The sequence below is a fragment of the Prionailurus bengalensis genome, chromosome A2 (genome assembly GCF_016509475.1).
Source record: "Prionailurus bengalensis isolate Pbe53 chromosome A2, Fcat_Pben_1.1_paternal_pri, whole genome shotgun sequence".
Classification (NCBI taxonomy): Eukaryota; Metazoa; Chordata; class Mammalia; order Carnivora; family Felidae; genus Prionailurus; species Prionailurus bengalensis.
Genome location: NC_057348.1, coordinates 40,754,207 through 40,774,772, shown reverse-complemented (window position 1 = coordinate 40,774,772; position 20,566 = coordinate 40,754,207).

Here is a 20,566-nt window from a genome sequence, read left to right as displayed (position 1 = left end):
TTTATATGTAAATCACAGTCATCGAATGCACTCAAATAATTAGAAACACAGATGTTTCCATGTGCAGATCAGGTAAGAATATAAAATGCTTTGGAAAACAATCTGGCAGTTCTTCAAAATTATAAACATTGGGGGCACCTGGGTGGTTCAGTGGGTTGAGTGTCCAGCTTCAACTCAGGTCATGATCTCACTGTTCATGAGTTCAAGCCCCACATTGGGCTCACTGCTATCAGAGCAGAGCCCGCTTCGGATCCTCCGTCCCCCTCTCTCTCAGCCCCTTGTCCACTTGCACTCTCTCTCTCTCAAAAATAAAAATAAACATCAAAAAAAAATTTTGAAACACAGAATTACCAGTATGACCAAACAATTCCACTCCTGGGTGTATACCCAGGAGAAATGCAAACATGTGTCTATGCAAAAACCCATGCCAGTGCATGAATGCCCAGTCATTGATGGCATCCCCAAAGTGGAAATAACTCAGATGTCCAACAACTCATGAATAGATGAACAAAATGTGGTATATCCATGCAATGGAATATTATTTAGGCTAAAGAAGTGAAATACCACTGCATGCTACAACACAGATTAACCTTGAAAACATTACATGGAGTGAAAAGAAGCCAGTCACCAAATCCATGTATTGTTTTGTTCTATTTTTATGAAATGCCCAGAATCGGCAAATCTTTGGAGACAGAAGTAGATAAGGTGTTGTGTGTGTTGGGACAGTGGGGGAGGCTGAGTGATTGCTATGGGGATTTATTTGCCTGGGGGAGGGGTGATGAAAATGTTCTAAAATTGATTGTGATTGTAGTTGCACAGCTTTGAATAATCTAAAAAAAATCGAGTGTTTTAAATAGGTGAATTCTATCGTATATGAATTATATCTCCATAAGGCTATTATTATATTTTGAAATGTCCCGCAGATAAGAGGACAGTTCCTTATTGTATGACACTGTATTATAGTCTCCTTATACTTTGCAAGACATTTAGCTTCTCATCCACTTGTTTTTCCAAATCATCGTGAAGAAAATAACAACCCCTTCTATATCCTCACAGGGCTAGTTTCAGCCCTGTGGGAAATCATGAATAATTTACAATTTACATAGTAAATTCCTCCTTGCCAGTGATTGGTTCAGGAATTCAGACTTAAGCCAATCAGTGAATGTTTTTAGACTATATGGTCACATGGCCTGTGCTGGCCCAATCAGACCATAGAAAATCCTTTCATCCAGTGGTTTGGGGCAGAGTCTGCTTTTCTCTCACTGGGCTCCAGCAAACACACACATAGTCCTAATTGCCTCTGACAGCCATCTTGAGATGTTGAGTGGAACCAGCTGTAGAATGAAGCCCATGGTGTGGATAGCAAGGCAGAAACAAAGAATCTGGGATTGTTGCTGAACCACTAATTAACCAACTCTAAAGCCCAGCCTTCCTTTTGATTTTCTGTTATGCGAAATAATACATTTCCTTATTGTTTTAACCATGTGGAGGCCTCTTTCCTATAACAGGAATCAAAGTGGACAGAGGACAGGGAATGAGATATGCTACTGCCCTAAGACAAGCTGAGGTCCCAGAACATCTGTCCCTTCATGGGAAGAGTTCCAGCTCTGCCCAGGAAGTGCAGGAAGTGGAATCACCCACCTCTTCAAAGGAAGGAAAATACCAGTGAGTGCCCCAGGTGTGAGGACTAGGGTTCAAGGCCAGATTTTGACCTAAAATTGGAAATTGGCAGACCAGGTTGATTAGAAGACCAAGGTGGATAGAAGAGCTAAAGAAAAATATTCAGCTACAAGGATACTCAGAGTTCATCTCTGCCTTTTCTGGCATTGGATAATAGCTTGTAGCTGTTCTGAAGCTTGCCTTTTATTTATTTGAACAAACTTATTTCGAAAATAGTTGTTTTATGACCTTTTATTGACAAGTCCGATATCTGAAGTCTTGATAGTGTGGCTTTTGCTTTTTGTTGTTTCTAGTGGTTCTCACTCTTGGTGTCTGGTTTCTTTATGTGCTTGTCCATTTTAAACTGTATATTGTTCATTGTCCTTAAAAAGAGTTTGTAGGGATTCTTTGTGACTTAAGTTGAAGATGTGATCCTCTGGAGATAATTTGAATTGCCTCGGCCACATACCTAGATAAGTAATCAGTCCTGGATAACCTTAAAGGAAATTTCTGGGTTGAATAATGATGGACTTCACAACTGAGGAACTTATCATCGGCATCAGCAGCTGTATTCCTACCATCACTGTGCTCCGATTCTGTACATGCATGGGTCTAAGTGCTTCCCATGCATTACCACACTCAAACTTCACACTTAAATGATACAGGTTTTGCATTTATTCCCACAGGACAGAGAGAAACCTAGGGCACAATACGTTAAGGAATTAGTAAGCCCAGTTCATATAGCCAGCTAATGGCAGAGATACTAAAGTCTTGTAACCTAAAGCCCAATACTCTATAGCCCACTAAGATCATGAATACTTAATAAATACACGTTGGTGGTGTTCATCACTATAAGGGTATTGTTCTTATGAGTTTAAAAAAGGAAATCGAAATAAAGATACAGGTTGAGCTGGATTTAGGTTTTGAGACTCCAATTTCCATTACCTCCCTACACTGTGGATGGATTATGTAGGCCTGAAGTGGAATACCAAGCAGGATGTAAAGATGCAGAGTCAAATGTTATACATAGAACAGTAGGGCCGCATTCCAAAAAGAATAGACCTCCGAGGATCACAAATACCACTGAATTCACAACTAAAATGTAAAATTAGTTTTCAGCAAGAGAGAAAGTTTTGCAGAGGCACTGTCAGTGACAGCCTGGATAAATTATGTGGGAACAAAAAATGGAGAGAAACTTCTTGGACGTTCAGGCTAACATGAGGACAGAGATTAAAGATGAACTGAGGATTCCCAAGTGCAACTTTCTGAAGAAGCCCATTATTCCGCTTTACTACTGAGATGCTCACTGGCCCTAGGGACCGTGCCCTCACTTGCCCCGGAGGCTGCCAAGGCAGGTAATTAAGCCACTGGGCCCGGTGAGCCAGTGCATTGTCACTGCATTAGGTCTGGCCTTCCTCCTTATTCACCCAGATAATTGAAGTTGATTCCAAACTGGACTCCAACCTCTAACTGACAGCAAGCTCCTTCAGGGCAGGGACTGTTGATTTTTTCACCATTAATCCTCAGCACCGTGATGACAGACTTACCCATTGGTTCAGACCACAGTTACTTATTAATCATCTGATGTCACTGATGGCATAATGGTAAACAAAATCCTGCATGGTCCTTGTTCTTGTGGGGTACATGGTCTAGTGAGGGACGCATGATAGTTAAGTAATAAAAGCCAGATGCATAGTTACAAATTCTGATTAATGTTATAAAGGAAAGGAAATCCGGACATTGAGAATCTGATCTGTTCTGGGGGCATCAGGGGAAGCTGTCAATAAAAAATGACATTTGAGCTAAGATCTGAAAGATATACAGTTTACTCAAGGAAAGAGGAGAAAACAATTCCAATGAGAACTATACCTACAAAGGCCCTGTGGTCAGAGGAAGGGTAGCCAAGAATAGTTGATCAGTAAAAATTGGTTATATGCATGAATGGTTGGTTCAGAATAAAACTAGCATCTCTCTGGCACTTACCACATGGTGGCTATCATTCTAAGTGCTTAATTCATATCAACTCATTTAACCTCCACCACCAACCTATTGGTAGGTGTTATTATGTCTCCATTTTACAAGTAAGGAAAACGATTGCAGAGAAAATATATAACTTGCCTAAAGTTACACAATTAAACTGTGACACTGAGATTTGAACCCAAGAATCTGGATGAAGTAGAAAAGCATGGCTTTCTTGGTGGTCTATAAAGACCCTAGCAATGGGGCATGGGGGTGGCTCCATCAGTTAAGTGTCCGACTTGAGCTCAGGTCATGATCTCACAGTCCGTGAGTTTGAGCCCCACGTTGGGCTCTGTGCTGACAGCTCAGAGCCTGGAGGCTGCTTTGGATTCTGTGTCTCTGTGTCTCTTTGGATTCTCTCTCTCTGCCCCTCCTTTACTCATGCTCTGTCTCTGTCCTTCTCAAAAATAAATAAACATTAAAAAAATAAAAAATAAATAAAGACCCTAGAATCATAGATATCATTAAATGGAGCAAATAGGATGGGCTGAAATAGTGAACATTGGTTCTAAAATTGAGTCTGTGAGATTCAGGAGCAAAGTCCTTTGAAAGGTATGAGCTACTCAAAGGAATATGGAGTGGGATTCAATAGACAGTAAGGTTTTTTAAACTCAGTTAAAAACCCCCTTATAAAAAAACAACTTAAACTCCATAAATTTTCAATGAAAAGTATAAAGAAAGAAGAGTAAGACAAAACTATTGTTAAATAAGCCAAAGGAAAAATTTAAAATTAAAATATTAGCATAATCAGCATTATTTCCTTTGAATATTTTTTTCTTTTTAAAAATTTTTTTTAATATTTCTTTTTTTTTAACGTCTATTTATTTTTGAGACAGAGACAGAGCATGAACGGGGGAGGGGCAGAGAGAGAGGGAGACACAGAATCGGAAGTAGGCTCTAGGCTCTGAGCTGTCAGCCCAGAGCCTGACGCGGGGCTCGAACTCACGGACCGCAAGATGGTGACCTGAGCTGAAGTCGGGCGCTTAACCGATTGAGCCACCCAGGCGCCCCTGTTTCTTTATTTTGAGAGGGGGGAAGCACAGTGCACGTGAGGGAGGGACAGAGAGAGAGAAGAGAGAGAATCCTAGGCAGGCTCTGCACCATCAGTACAGACCCCGATGTGGGGCTCAAACTCACAAAACCCTGAGATCGTGACCTGAGCGGAGATCAAGACTCAGACACTTAACCGACTGAGCCACCCTAGTGCCCGCCTTTGAATATTTTTTTAAGTCTGCCTACCATAAACATCATAAACACCATTTCTCCCTGTATTTTCCCCCTCTCTACAATCTGTAAGTGGACTCCAGTGATTTCTGTCTCTTAAGTGCAAGATACATTGAGAATTGGGAAACCCTGGAAAACCCCTCATTGCTTCACAGTAATAAGTAGCAATGAGCCCCGCTGGCAATTCTGCATGAGCGTTAGGAGTATTTCCTCTCTAATGCTCATAGCCGCATGAATCCAAAATCCAAGCGAATTTCTAAAGTTGTGGGGCTAGGCGGGCAGGCATTCACTCTGCCATTGCCGGGTACCATTACACACCCACCGTGACTTGTTATTACCCAGGATCCCGCAAGTAAGGTTTGCCCTTAAATTGATGTTTTTAGGAAGTTGAACATTCTAAGGTACTTGAGGCTGCTGGTTTATTTTAGAATCTTTTCACTCTCTCTCTCTTTCTCTCCCTCCCCTCCCTCTCCCCCATTCCCTCCCTCTCCTTTGTCCTCTCCTTTCTCTCTCTTGTCCCTCTCTTTGGCTCGCTCTTTTTTTTTTTTTCTTTTCTCGATTCTCTGCCCCTCTCGGCCACTCTTGAGAGCAAGCACTGGCAGGCAATGAATCAAAGTGGGCTATTTTTGCTCTCTCTGTGAGAATGTTTACAACATATTGAAAACCCGGCCTGTGGTTTAACGTTGTGTATATTTTCAGAAAAACTGACTGGTTTCCAAAGTCAGTGTATGACTGTGAAACCCACAGAAAGCTCTGTGCACGGGAGCAATGCCCTGTCTCTTCATGCTTCCGCTGCACCAAAGATAGGCCCACACGTGTAGAACCAAAAGCATAAGGCTTCTGACCAGGTTTATTTCCCAACAATGCTGGTTTCATGACCAGTGGCTCCAAGTTGTAAAAGAAGAAATTCAAAACTAGCTATGTATGACCAAGAATTCTAAGAAAACTCTATCTGTGGCCTAATTAAATTATTCCTCCTTCCCACCCAACCAAGTGGCCCCCAAATGTTTTGGATGCAGGCACCATTCCATTAGAATACAGTTAATCTTGAATATATTTTACCATGAAATATGAACATAGTAATTACAGAATTTTCCATTCACTGTCCCCTATCATATTCCTAGCATATTGGATTCTCTTGGAATAGCGTTTAACTGTTTTCATATGGGCTTCAGTCGACATCCTAGAACATTTGAAATGGCCAATAATTTCACTCCACCAAAACTTAGTCCAATGTTTTCTCTTTTGTATTTCTTCTTTTTTTTTTTTCCTACTACTCCAAGTTTTAAAATAAGATTAAAGCCAACCTAATTTTCTAAGCGCCTCCTGCTGATTTATTGGCTGATAGCAAGTCTGAGAGGTATTCAAGCCAATTAAACTGGCTCTCAAAGTTTTGCTCAGTGGATAAATATGAGGTGGAAATGTCCGGGAGATCTTCTCTTATCTGTAGCTACAATCAGAGGGAGCCTCGCAGGCGGATTGGTATTTGTCAGGGTGGTAGGGAAATGCCCACCGGTGTTCATTAAAAACTGTCCTGGCAACAGCCCTTCTGAACAGGCAAAAACTTCAAACAGAGACGTTCAAACGGTGGTCAGTAGACAGAGAGGGGCCCAAACGGGGCCTGCTGGCCTGCTTTCTAGGATCAAGACTCACTTTCCTCTGAAGTTGCCATTCTTAGCACTGTATTAAGTCCTTGTTTTGTGAGTGACTTCTATTGTCTAGGTGGTGTTCTGCTGGCTCACAGCGGGCAACACTGGGCCTGTTGTTCCAATTCCTTTGGAGATTCTGTAATTTAAACAACACAGAGCGTGGGCCAGCCCCAGAGTTATAGCCTCGTTTAACTGGATTTAGAAAACTGGTTAAACTAGGCTACAACTCACTTGGTCTCAGACCAGCTGTTGGTGTGTTATTTTTGTTTTTGTTTTTCTTTCCCCTCTGTTCAGAATATAAGTTCACTCTGTTTAGAAAAATGGAAAGAGGGGGTGCCTGGGTGGCTCATGGTTAAGCGTCTGACTTTGGCTCAGGTCATGATCTCACGGTTTGTGAGTTTGAGCTCCACGTCGAGTTCTGTGCTGACAGCTCAAAGCCTGGAGCCTGCTTCGGATTCTGGGTCTCCCGCTCTCTCTGCTCCTCCCCCCTTCACAGTGTGTTTCTCTCTCTCTCAAAAAAAAAGAATAAGAATTAAAAAAGAAAAATGGAAAGGATAAGAAAAGGGAGGATGACAAGTATGTTGGGGACATTTATTTGTACTGGTGCAGCAGTCTTACCTTTAACAAAGAATGGCTTTAAAATGTCCGGCATTTGTTAATGGCACTGGCCCCCATCCCCCATACATTATGATCACCTGTTGGGGTCTGACTTCACCATCAGAGCAGTGGTCCTCAAACTCCACAGGGCATCAGAGTTCCAAGGAGGGCTTGTTAACACACAGACTGCTGCCTCCCCCCAGGGGCTGCTGATCCACTAGTTCCAGTTAGGGCTTGAGAGTTTCCCTTTCTAATAAATTCCCAGGTGGTTGGTGCCGATTCTGCTGGTCTAAAGAAGACACATCAAGAACTACTATATAAGACAGTGATTTCCTTGAGGGCTAGAATTTTCTCATTCATCCCTGTATTCATAGCACTCTGCCCTACACGTGGCCCAAATATGCACTCCAATAAATGATTAACTATATCTCTTCATTCAACTAGTCATTATTCAGTTACCTGCTGTTCTAACCACTAGGGATTCCACAGTAAGACAAAGATGTTTCACAAGCTCACAGTTTCCATCCTAGTAGGCCAGTCAAGGAAATAACAAATTTATAAAATGATTTCAGTTCCAAGCGCTATGAAGAAAATTAAGGCAGAGCACAAGGAGGGAGGGTGATGGGGTGGAGGTAACTTTAGACTGGGTGTCAGGGAAGGCCTCTCTGAGGAGGAGACATTCATGGAAAAATGAATGAAATAAGCAAGTCATGGGAAGATCTTGCAAAGGAAGATTTCAGGTGGAGATAACAACAAGTACCAAGGCCCTTAGGCAGGAGTAGGCTTGAGATTTCCAAGATAGAGCAAGTCCAGAGTGACAAGACTGAAGTGAGTTAAAGGGACAATAGCAGATGGCAAGATCAGAGAGGTATCAGGAAGGCTCACGTAAAGCCTCAAAAGCGATGGTAGGAAGTTTGGATTTTATCCTCAATTTGCTAAAATGACAATAAAAGGTTTTGGCTCAGGAGGCAATATTCTAATATTATTTTTAAGGCCATATTGGAAGATGTAATGTAATCAAGGAAGCCAGAGGGAGGCTACTGCAATAATCCGGGTGCACAGTGATAACTTAGACTAGGATGTTGGTGAAAAATGAGACAAAAAGGAATGAGATTTGAGATATATTTCACAGGTAGATCCAACTGCAGTTGTTGGTGGGTTGACTTGTGAAAGAAAGGAAGAAATCAATGATGACTCGTAGTTGTATTTTTTTTAAGTGAATGGGGCTGACATTTGCTGAGTTGGAGAAAAGTGAAAGTTCTATTTGGGGCAAGTTTTGAGCAGCCATGAGACATCCAAGGGGAGGTGTTGAGGGGCTATATGAGACTAGAGATTAGGGAAGAGGTCCATGTTGGAATAAAGATTTGGGAATCATCACTGGAGAGATGGTTCCAAAGCGACATCAGTCAGGGTATACATGCAGAGAGGGAAGAAACGAGGATCACAGACTGAATCCTGGAGTATCAACGTTTTCACGATGGGAAAGGAAGGAAGAGCCTTAAGTCAAGTGTTTCAAGAGGAAGGAATAATCTACTGTGCCCAATGTTGCTAAGTGATCAAGTAAGACAAATCCTGAGAATTGACCATTGGATCTGGCAAAATGGAGGTCCTGGACAAGAACAGTTTCAGTGAAGGGGTAGGGACAAAAACCTGACTGAAATGGATTAGGGAAGAATGAATGGTATTTGAGGAAGGAAAGACAGGGAGTCCAATGAGCATTTTTTATAAAAGAAACAGAGACATGGGCAAGTAGCAGAAAATGGGTTTGTTGACTTAGGAGGGTTTTTAAAGACGGGAGATTGTTCACCCTTGCTGAGTCTATCCAAGAGAGAGGGAGAAATGGATTATGTAGGTAGGAGCAGATTCACCTCCAGGAGAGAAGTGCTTGAGGAGGTGAAAAGGAAAGAACTCAGGTAGTGGGTTTGCCCACATACAACCAGAGGGCACACTGAGAACTAGAGTACTGATGCAGCACATGTTTAGGAGCCAATAGGAAATGAGAGTTCTCTTCTACCCCGACACAGGGGAAAGATGAAAGTTTAATGAGCATGAAAGAGTCGTCTAGATAAATAAGACAGTAAGGAAATGTAACCAGGTTGCTGAACTCTGCTTGACATCCATGGCTATGAATGTAATGTGAAACAAGAAACAAAATGAGGCATATATACATGCCAAAAGAATGGTTCCAATATTAGGTATACCACAGAGTGATGGGGTGGGGGTGGGGAAATGACATAGAAGAGGTTATTGTGAATGAGATACTCATATAATTCACCAAAAATTTCCTCAGCATCTTCTGTATACTAGGTTCAGTCTTTGGTGCTTGGGATACATCAGTAAGCAAAATATAAAGATCGCTGCCTGCCTGGTGCTTATATTCCAGATAGACAATGAACTATAGACATAAGCATAAGTAAAGCATAGCATTTATTAGACAATTGTGAGTACAGGGGAAACAGGAAAAGCAGGTGAAGATTAGGGAGATTGGATACTTTTCAAGGTCAGGTTGGACGTCACTGAGGAGGTGACATTTGAGTGAATACTTGAAGGACCTGAGAGAATTAGTTGTATAAATAACGGGAGGAAGAGCATTCCTGGTAGAGGGATGAGGCAAGTCAAAAGCCTTCAGTGTGCCTGGGATATTCTAGTGACAGCACAGAGGTCAGTGTAGTTGGAGTGGAACTAATAAAGGTGAAAACAGAAAGAGCCCAGGTTGGAGAGGTGATGGTAGGGAAGCAGAGAGGTGGAGCAGGTCTCATCAGGACTTTCTGGTTTTTGTGTGCACTTTGACTTAATGCATTCATGAATAAGTAATGATGGAATAAGATGATGGAGGCTTGGGCCTGGGGATTAGTAGTGGAAGCATCCAGATTGAACCAGCTCCCAGATATGTTTGGAAAATAGAGCCAGTAGGACTTCCCCTTCACAGAGGATGTGTGCTTTAAGAGATGGGCAGGATTAACTGACAGAGAAAGAGAAAGAGCTATTGAAATGTAAGGCAAAGACAAAAGATAGGAAAGGAGTACCTGGGTGGCTCAGGGGTTGGGTGTCTGAGCCTTGATCTTGGCTCAGGTAGTGATCTCACATGTTTGTGAGATTGAGCCCCACATGCAGCTTGATACTGGCAGTGAAAAGCCTGCTTGGGATTCTCTCTCTCTCTCTCTCTCTCTCTCTCTCTCTCTCTCTCTCCCTCCCTCCCTCTCTCAATAAACTTTTTTTTTTAAGAGAGAGAGACAGAGAGATAGAAATCACCATGAATTGACAGGCTACTGTGGTGGGAACATTTACAGGAGTAGAGAACAGATATAAGGAAGGAAGGGAAGGTTGGTTTGGGTTCAAATGCCAGATGCCTTCATTGTGGGTTAGGAATTTCAGACCTCATCTTACCTTTAATGGGAGCCATTGAAATGTCTTGAGTACAGGTAACTTCATAGAATTATGGAATAGGGAAGCAAACTGGGCCCTGGTAGTCACGGTGGTCTCTCTCTTACAGACGTTCTCATGACATGAGTGTATAAACTAAAGTAATAGCAGGATTATGTAAGGTTGGGTGAACAGACTTTAGATCAGACAAACATGGGGTGGGATGCTGGCCTCATCCAATTTTCCATGGTCAAATTATTCACCTCTATGGGTGCCCTTTGCTAATCTGTAAGGTGGTGATAACCACACCTAATTCAAAGAGTTACTGTGGGCTTTAAATGACACAGTGAATATTAAATTCATATTCCAATACCAGGTGCAGAGTAAATCTCCCTCCCCAAAAACGTGACTATTCTTAATAGTTGTCATTTCAAATGGAATTAAAGGAATGAATAAAGATCAAAAGAGTAAGAGAAATAGAAAATCACCATTAGAACACCACACCAGTAATTAGTCTGTAAGACCCAACAATAAACATTAAAACTGGTAGGCAGGGGCGCCTGGGTGGCGCAGTCGGTTAAGCATCTGACTTCAGCCAGGTCATGATCTCGCGGTCCGGGAGTTCGAGCCCTGCGTCAGGCTCTGGGCTGATGGCTCAGAGCCTGGAGCCTGTTTCCGATTCTGTGTCTCCCTCTCTCTCTGCCCCTCCCCCGTTCATGCTCTGTCTCTCTCTGTCCCAAAAATAAATAAACGTTGAAAAAAAAATTTTTTTAACTGGTAGGCAAAGAAAAAACTGAGGAGACATGGTGTATTTGTACAGTCTCAAAGTATTTCCTCTAAGATATTTATTAATTTCAAAGAAAAAAGTAGCAACTTTACAGTGGAGAAACCCAGAAGACATATTATCCACAGAATAACGATAGACATTGCCACTGTCACAATTAGTGGAGAAACTGTAGTTTGAATAAAGCCTGTAGTTTAGTTAATGGTACTGTACTAATGTTAATGTCTTACCTTTGAAAAGTATATGATTCTTGTACAAGATATTAATATTAGGGGAAGCTGGGTGATGGATGTAGGGGAATCCTTGATACTATTTTGCAACTTTGCGATAAGACTAAAACTATTTTTAAAATAATTTTAAAATGTAAGTGGAAGAAGTCGACTTTGAAAAGCATCACAAAAAGTTGTCAACAGTACTTTCTGATTGGTTGGTTTTGAAGAAGGAAGGAGAGGGTGGTGGGTCAAAGCTACCTTGAAGATTTTCCTGTGAGGCACTGGGTTGAGAATTGGAAAAGCCATTAGTGAGGACCTCCATATGTGAGTGTGAGTGGTGTGAATGTGTGTGGGCAGGGGCATGGGTGTGTGAGTGTGTTAGTCAGGGTTCTCCAGAGAAATAGAACCAACAGAATGCAATAGGATATATTTCTGGAGAGAGATTATAAAGGGGGGAGGAGAGATTATAAAGGGGGAGATAAAAGATTATAAAGAATTGGATAATTGATAAGACTAAAAAGTCTAAATGCAGAGGATCCCCTGGTATAATCCCTGTCCAAGTCTGAAGGCTTAAGAACCAAGAGAGCTCATGGTGTAAGCTCCAGTCTGAGTCTACATCCAAAGGCTGAAGATGACTGACATCCCAGCTCAAAGACCATCTGGTAGAGAGAAAGAATTTATTCTTACTCAACCTTTTATTCCCTTTAGGTTCTCAATGGATTGAATGACACCCAGCTGCACTTGGAGAGGGCATACTGCTTTCACCCATCTACTGATTCACATGTTAATCTCACCCAGAAATACCAGCATAGATACCCCCAGACTAATGTTTAACCAAATAGCTGGGGACTCACATGCTCCAGTCAGGTTGACACATAAAACTATCACAGCGAGCGTATATGTGTGTGAACATGTGCACATGCATGTATTGGAGGAGGGGAGAGGAGGCGATCACTTCCACCCTAGACATGTGCCAGTGTCTTCCAGGCAGCAAAATAACGGAGGTATGAGGTGAGGACATAGAAGGTATGGGGCAGAGAAAACAGGATATGAATAAACTGAAAAGAGTATTTGAATACAAATGTAGAGACAAGATCCCTAACAAGAGCATTTACAAAGATATGAGGAGACCTCAGTGACTAATTGAATATGAGAGACTTTCCATATAAAAATGAAAGAGTGGGGCGCCTGGGTGGCTAGTTGGTTTGGCATCCATCTTCAGCTCAGGTCATGTCTCACAGTTCATGAGTTTGAGTCCCTTGTCGGGCTCTGTGCTGACAGCTCAGAGCCTGGAGCCGGCTTCAGATTCTGTGTCTCCTTCTCTCTCTATCCCTCCCCTGCTTGCACTCTGTCTCTCACTCTCTCAAAAATGAATAAACATTTAAAAAAAAAAAAAGCATTCAGAGAATGACAGAGAAGAGGTCATAAAAGGGGAGAAGAAATCAAGACTGTACAGCACTGTAGGAACAAAGAGAGGAGACAGCTTCAAGGTTAAGCCAAACTTGATGAGTGCTGTGTCGGACCAGGTAGAAAAAGGACAGAGAAAAAGTCATAAGGGTTGATGAGTAAGAGGCAAAGGGTGATTTCCAAGAAGACCATCTCATTTTACCAAAGTATATAAAGGCCAAAAGGGTAGGGAGAAGTGGGGAGGTGACCAGAGAGGTAGTTTCTAGATCTGGAAGCCATAAGTAGGATCCTAAGTAGGTCTTCAGGCTTTAAAAGGAACTAGGAAATCTGATATTCTTTCACCTACTTTTTGAGTATTTGAGTGCCTACTGTGTGCTCAGAGCAGCCGACATACAATGAACAAAAACAACATGCTCACGGCCTCTGGAAAGTTTCCGTCCTAGTGTATTTTGCCCACTGGCATCCAGGCTTCTCAAAAGACATGCTAACACAGCAAGCTTTGAATTCTCTTTCTGGAAGAGATTGAAAAAGACCCTGGAGGAATTAGCAATAATACATCTTTTTTTAACTCATTGCTAGTATTGTGGTTGAAATGACAATGATGTATATTATGTGATCCAAGCTTTGAACATTTGATCCACAGCTCAATCTTCTAGGCGCAACTTATTTTGTTCCTGAGTTTGAGGAAATCCGTTCTTTTGTTCTCCACTAAAAACAAAACCCATGACACTATACTTAGTCTGGCCAGACTTCCAAATTTCCCATCATGAACTTTATGAGTAATACACTTTCTTTGAAAACCTCACGCATAATTTGCTGAGTTTCATTTTACAAATAACAAAGAACTAGCCTAATAAGACAACAACATGTCATTTTTTTATACCGGGCAATTCACAGTTCACAATTTTGTCCTGATCTGTAGGACAAAATTTATACTTGGCTCAATTAGAATAAGTACAATTCACTTCTCATCCTGAGGTGGCAAAATGCATAAACAAGATCAAGGAGTATTCACTTCTGAGGAAGATCTTGATTCACATGAGCAAAGTACATATATAGCTTCAAGGAAAAAACCTCATCCATTTGTAGAGCCTCAATATGCAAATTAAACATCCAGGAATGGAGGAAATCTAGATAGTTTATCACTTTCCTGTGGTCTTCAAAGGCTTTTAACTGTTGTTTTATTGTCTTAAAAGTCTCAATAAAAAAGAGCAGGAGAGTTCAGGTTAGGAGTTCATATTGGTCTACAGGAATTCTATAACCCTAAGAGAAATGAGAAACTCCAGTGTTCTCAAGAAAGGATATCTCATCTCCTATAAATTTCCAAGGACAAAGCAACAGTTTTTGGAAATGTTGGCCCACTCACTATTTACTACTTACAGCTTAACCTCAGTCAAGTTACTTAACCTCCCTGAGCCTCAGTTTCCTCACCTGTAACACGGCAATAACATACTACCTCTTATTTCGTATGGTTGTGTGACTATTTAATGAGATCATTTGTAGCGCAGTCCCAGCACGTAGTAAACTGTCAAATAATAATTACTTTTCTTACTTTCCCTTAAAAAAGATTTGACACAACTTGTTCCATTTATTCATTCTTTGGTCCTTACCACCAGAACCCTAAGCAATGAATCTAGCTGAAGAAACATTTCCCCTCCTCCCTTATACATAGGAATAACCAATGAGATATATGTGGAAGTACTGGACAGGGACAGCTGGAAGAACCCTTTTGCTGTGCTGTTCTCTTGGCTCCTACTCAGTAAGCTGACACAATGGTTGGAAATCCAACAGCCACTTGTGACTTACAGATGGAAGTTAAGCTTCAAAGCTGGCAGAGGAAAATGACGGGGAAAGCTGGATCTACAACATATCTATAAAGCTTCCATAACACCCCTAGACTACTATTATCAATGACCTTGCAAATGACAGATCTTTTAAATTGATTTGAGTCCCTTAGTTGGGTCTCTGTTTTTAAGAGCAAAAAGCAATTCCTAACTACTATCTCAAATAACTAAACTTGGAGATCTTCTGAATTTCTGTTCACTTTCATGTTGACAACAGATACTCATACAGCTGTAATTAGTTTGTCTCCCTTGCCATCACCCGCCTCTGTGGTGACAAACTGGTCCTTCTCTTCAGGATAGACTTCAATTTGCCTTTGTGGAGATAAGTTTCCCTCAATTACCTACAACTTTTCCTATTGAGTAACATACTCTTTTCTTCCCATCCTTCGGTCACTTTATACATCCACACACAGAAGCTTGAAATCTGATTTCAGCACACCAGGATGTTTTAAATAGGAAAATGAGTAGAAATAAGACAACAGTTTCCAACAACAGAACCAAAGCCTTGGCCAAATGGGTTTCTAGAACAAAACAAAATGATTCCAGTATGTAGAGATGTGTTCTTACCAAAAGGCAAAGCAGTCAGTGGTACTTCCTGCTCACCACCTAGTCATAGAAAAGTTAGTCTCTCCTGCAGTTGAACAATGACCTCACCCTCCATTTCAGGCGTTGGGTGATAAGAAATAAAAGACATCAAACCTAAGGATCCAGGAGGCATGCTGGGGAGAGTACCTGATGGGATCATTTTCGTCAACCATGGCTCAGAGAACACAGGTCACAAACTCTTGCCTAGGGAGGCTTAAGAAAAGTCATGTGAGCACCTGGGCTGTCTTTCATTTTCCCACTTTTATAGAGACATGGATTTTAGGGACATTTCTGCATTCTAAGAAAAATAACATCATAAGCACAGTAACAAATGGCAAGTTGGAGGAGTCTCAGTGTCGGAAGGAGAAGCAGAAATGGTGAGAATCATCATGAGCTGAAGAGAACCTACCGTCTCTAGAGGGGACCTCCTTGTTTGGCTGCAGCAACTATTTCCATGCCACATCCTCAACGTTTTCACCAAAAGCAGGAACTCATATTTTTGTGAGAAACCCCCGAAATTTTCAATGTTGCCTAGGGGCACCTGGGTGGCTCAATCAGTTACGCGTCTGTCTTTGGCTCGGGTCATGATCTCACGGTCCGTGGGTTCTGTGCTGACAGCTCAGAGCCTGGAGTCTGCTTCCGATTCTGTGTCTCCCTCTGTCTCTGTCCCTCCCCTGCTGATGCTCTGTCTCTCTCTGCCCCTCAAAAAGTAAAAAAAAAAAAAAGAAAAGAAAAGAAAAAAAACGTTTAAAAAATTTAAATGTTGCCTCAATTTTTACAGTTCTGTGCAATTGAGAGAAATAAAACACCCCAGTTGGCCCAATTATGCCCAGCTTGTGACTGAGCACTAATGAAGAGTAAGAAGTACAGAAGCACAGAGGCAGAAGGAAATTGAGCATATAGTCATTGGATGTGTTCACTCATGTAACAAGTGTTTATCAAGTCATCTTCCTATGTGCCCAGCACTATGCTAAGCACTAGATCTGAATGAAAAACCAAGAAGAAAATGAGGAGATGATAAGGGATGGTTCAGTCCTGCAAAACTTTGAAATGTAATAGAAAGGAAATTATAGTATCTGTTGGGTAGAAGCATTTTAAAACCCAGGGAAGGGGGTAAAAAATAAAGTACAGAGTGTTAAGAAAGAAGTGAGGGGTAAATGTGTAGTCACCTTCCCAAATAGGAGGTATGTAGCCAGGCTACAAGTATTCTCTCCCTCTGGCACTCACAGCTTCCCACACTGAATAGGGTTGACTTGTGTAACCAACAGGATATGGCAGAAATAATGAGTGTCACTTCCAAAGGTAGGTCATAAAAGGGGCTCTGGCTTCTATCTTGCTCTTTCTTAGGTCACTCTCTCTAGGAGGTAGCCAGCTGCCATGACACGAGAACCCTCAAGAAGCCCTATGGACACGTCCATGTGGTGAGGAAGTGAGGTCTCCTGCAAAGAGTCAGTGGAGAACCGAGCCCTCCTACCAATCGTCAATGAGTGGGCCATCTTGAAAGTGGATCTTCTAGCATCAGTCAAAACTCTAGGTGACTAGCCCCAGCTGCAATAAGATACTGTGGGACAGAAGCACCCAGCTGAGCACTGCTAAATTCCTGCCCCACAGAAACTGAAATAATAAATGTTATTTTAACCTAAGCTTTAGGGTAATTTGTTATGCAGCAGTAGATAACATATAGTAGGAAAAGTAGAGGCTTTGAGTATAAACCACACATCAAAAAAAATTAATAAAAAACAGAAAGAAAAGAGTTAATAGGGGTTTGGGTGAGAATGTTAAAAGAGAAGAATGTAATGGTAAAAAGCATGGTCTACTGAAATAAATCAGACATCAATTTGAAACTCAGCATCAACACCTAGGTCAGTGCAATTGTCAGGCAAACACTTAACCTATCTAAGCTTCTATTTCTTCTTTTTTCTGTGTTCTCAAAATAATAACTACTTCATATAGTTGTTGTGATGATTAAAAGACAGAATGGCTATGAAATATCTACTTGGTACATGGTAAACACTAGATAGGGTTAAGTTATTACTATTAGTGATCATATCATTGAAGGCAAGTATCATGTACTCTCCAGATTTGGCATTGCCAATAATTTTAGGAGGAAAGAGTACCATTTTTATGCCTTTCTTTCTTTCCTTCTTTTTCTTTCTTTCTTTCTTTCTTTCTTTCTTTCTTTCTTTCCTTCCATCTTCTTTTCTTTCTTTCTTTCTTTCTTTCTTTCTTTCTTTCTTTCTCTTTCTATCATTCTGAAATATATCAGAACCTTGATTACCTTTTTAAAGTAAGTTGTCATAAACTTAAGTTCTCTGTATCCAAAACATTACAACAAATCAAAGTATAGAATACAAAGCAGAAGCTAATGTATATGAACAGAAATTAAAATTGTTTCCAGGAAATGATACTCTTTTTTTTCCCTTCTGAGCAGTGTAGACACCATGATTAGAACACACATAAAAACCTTATCTCAGTGAGGGCAGATGGTGAATGTCAGCTCCATCTTTATTACTTTGCAGAGAGCAAATTTCTTCAAGAAGAGCTACCATACACTAGTAGACACATTCTCAAAATCTTTAAGGTCTGGTGTTCTCATTTATAACAGCAATTAATTTATAAATGGGTGGGTGGGTGGGTGGGTGGATGGATGGATGGATGGATGGATGGATAAAAAATTTTTTAAGCAAAGTAAATTAATTTTAGTGATGTAAAATTTTTTCTTTTTTCTTTCACATTAATCATGTATATCGTCTACTCCCCCCACAAAAATAATCCTTGCATGGTTGGCAACAAGTCACCATCAGCAAGAATTGAAGTTTTTCCTTACCAAAAGTTGACAAAGTTTACACACTGGTTGGCAGATGTTGCTGTTTCCTAGATGTAGATGTTGGTAGCATTCGAAATGTTTCTTCTATTTGCTCTTTTCTCTCCAGGAAGTTAACACACTCTTGTAATAAAATAATTCCACTCCCTTTAGTGTGGTTCAATGGTTGAACCAACCTTATCCAGCTAGTTAATTAGTTCATAACAGAGCCTAAAACAGAAACCTAGTCTCTTGTTCTCAAACTTAGTAGGGATTTTTTTTCTACAATACAAGTATTTTAACAACTTTCTTACCTTGTGTCACCAAGTGAGCTGGCTTTCCCTTCCATTCATCCTGGTCATTCATAACATTATTCCCTTACTCAAAAACCTGCACTGGTTCCCTTTTCCCACTCCCATCAGTCCCAGATACTGTTACCTATCTCTCTGCCCCTTTCTTAGACAATAAACTGTTTTTCCAAATGCTTCTAAAGTTGACCTTCTCACTAAGCAAAATTCCACCTCCTCCATGAAACCTTCCTCAACTCCTCCAGCCCATCAGCTTTCCACACGCTAGGACTCCCATTGTACTTAAAATCAACACTATTTGGTCCATAATTTGTTGTTTTACTGCCTACTATTGCATATAACTTCAGTTGGTCCATTCAGACCCATTCATCATCCTTCTCCGCCTGCTCTGGGCTCCTGGAGGCTAACCTGTTTGGTCAACGTCATTGGTTCTCAAGGTGTAATTCCAGACTGTGGCATCAGACTCGCCTGAAAACCTAATGAATCAGAGATTCTGGGGATAGGCCCCAGAAGCCTGTGTTTCAGGAAGCCCCTTTGGTTTTTGACACAGGCTCAAGGTTGAGAACCACTGTTCTACATCCCCAGCTCTCCTGTTCTTTGGCTTTGTGGCTGGGTTATGTCAATGTGTAGCCCTAGCAGGAGGGAGAAAAGATTGCAATATTAGAACTATTCTGGCAGGTTCCCTATCCCTGTACACACCTTTGAAGCCTCTTTACTTTTACTTTATTAATGCTTCTTTTGCTTATCCTACCATCCTGTTTTGCCATCCACTTTCTCTTGGGACCCTGACTGGTATACACCCGTATTTTATAACCAATATAAATGAAATTTCCCAGTTACACTCCTGTCCTTGCCTTCCTGCCTCCCATCCCCCAACTTGTTGACCACGAGGTTCAGGGCTTTTCTTAAATATTTTCTCAGAATCCTAGAATTCTTAGGTCATGTGTGATAGACAAGATACTGGTCTCACAAAGTCGTCCACATCCTAACCCCTGAAATCTGAAATATGTTACCTTTATGGCAAATATACATATTGCTGATGTGATTAAGTTAATGATCTTGCCATGGAGGGATTATTTGGACTATCTTAATGGGCCTAATCTAATCACAGGGGTGCTCACAAAAGGAAAGCCAGAGGGTCACAATCCAAGGAGATGTGGCAGAGAAAGCAGAGGTCAGAGAGAGTGAGAGAGAGAGCCTGGGGCTGCTGTGTTGTTGGCTTTGAGGTTGAAGAAAGGGAGCATGAGCCAAGGAAGACAGCAGCCTGTAGCAAGCAGGTGGACAATGCAAAGAAACAGATTCTCCCCTGGAGTTTCCAGAAGGGATGTAGCCCTGCATATAACTTGATCAGAAGTTAGTAAGATTCATTATAGATTTATGACTTCCAGGGCCATAAGAAAAGAATTCTGTGTTGTTTTGAGCTGCTAGGTTTGTGGTAATTGGTTACAGAAGCACTCGGAAACTAACACAAGCAGCTTAGAGAAAATAGGTGCCTTGATCAAATAGGTTTGGGAACTCCTGCATATTACACCACGTGAAATACTGCACCAAAGAACCATTCCTAAATTCTTGAAACCTCCTGCTTCCCATACTTTTCTCCAGGAAGAGCATTAATATTGCGCAGGCTAGCAGTAGTGGCACTTAACATTTGTAGATGGTAACTCCATCCCAGACTCTGTGCTACATGCTCTCAATATAATTATCCAATAGCCTTAGGAGGTCACTGTTACTATTCCTCTTATTTTACACAGTGGTAAACCGAGGTTCACAAGGTTAGTAATTGGTTTCCGGTCACATGGCTCGTAAGTGGTAGAGTTCATATCTACAACGTTACTAATTTCAATCTCCCGGTTCTCAATATTCCACTCTATCTGTCCAGTCTTGAGAAATACTAAATAGACCAGGCTACCCTATGGCTCAGATAAAAACCCTAATGAGTGATGTCTTACATCTTTCCCCTTACCAAGTACACCCCTTCTCATAGTTTGAAATATTCCATGTTAATACGATTGCTAATACCCTGGCCAAATACAGAGTGGAAACCTCTTTCAGTCTGGTTTGAAAGCAGCCAGACCACGGGAGTGTGTGTAAGGTTAAGGCAACTTCTTTCCA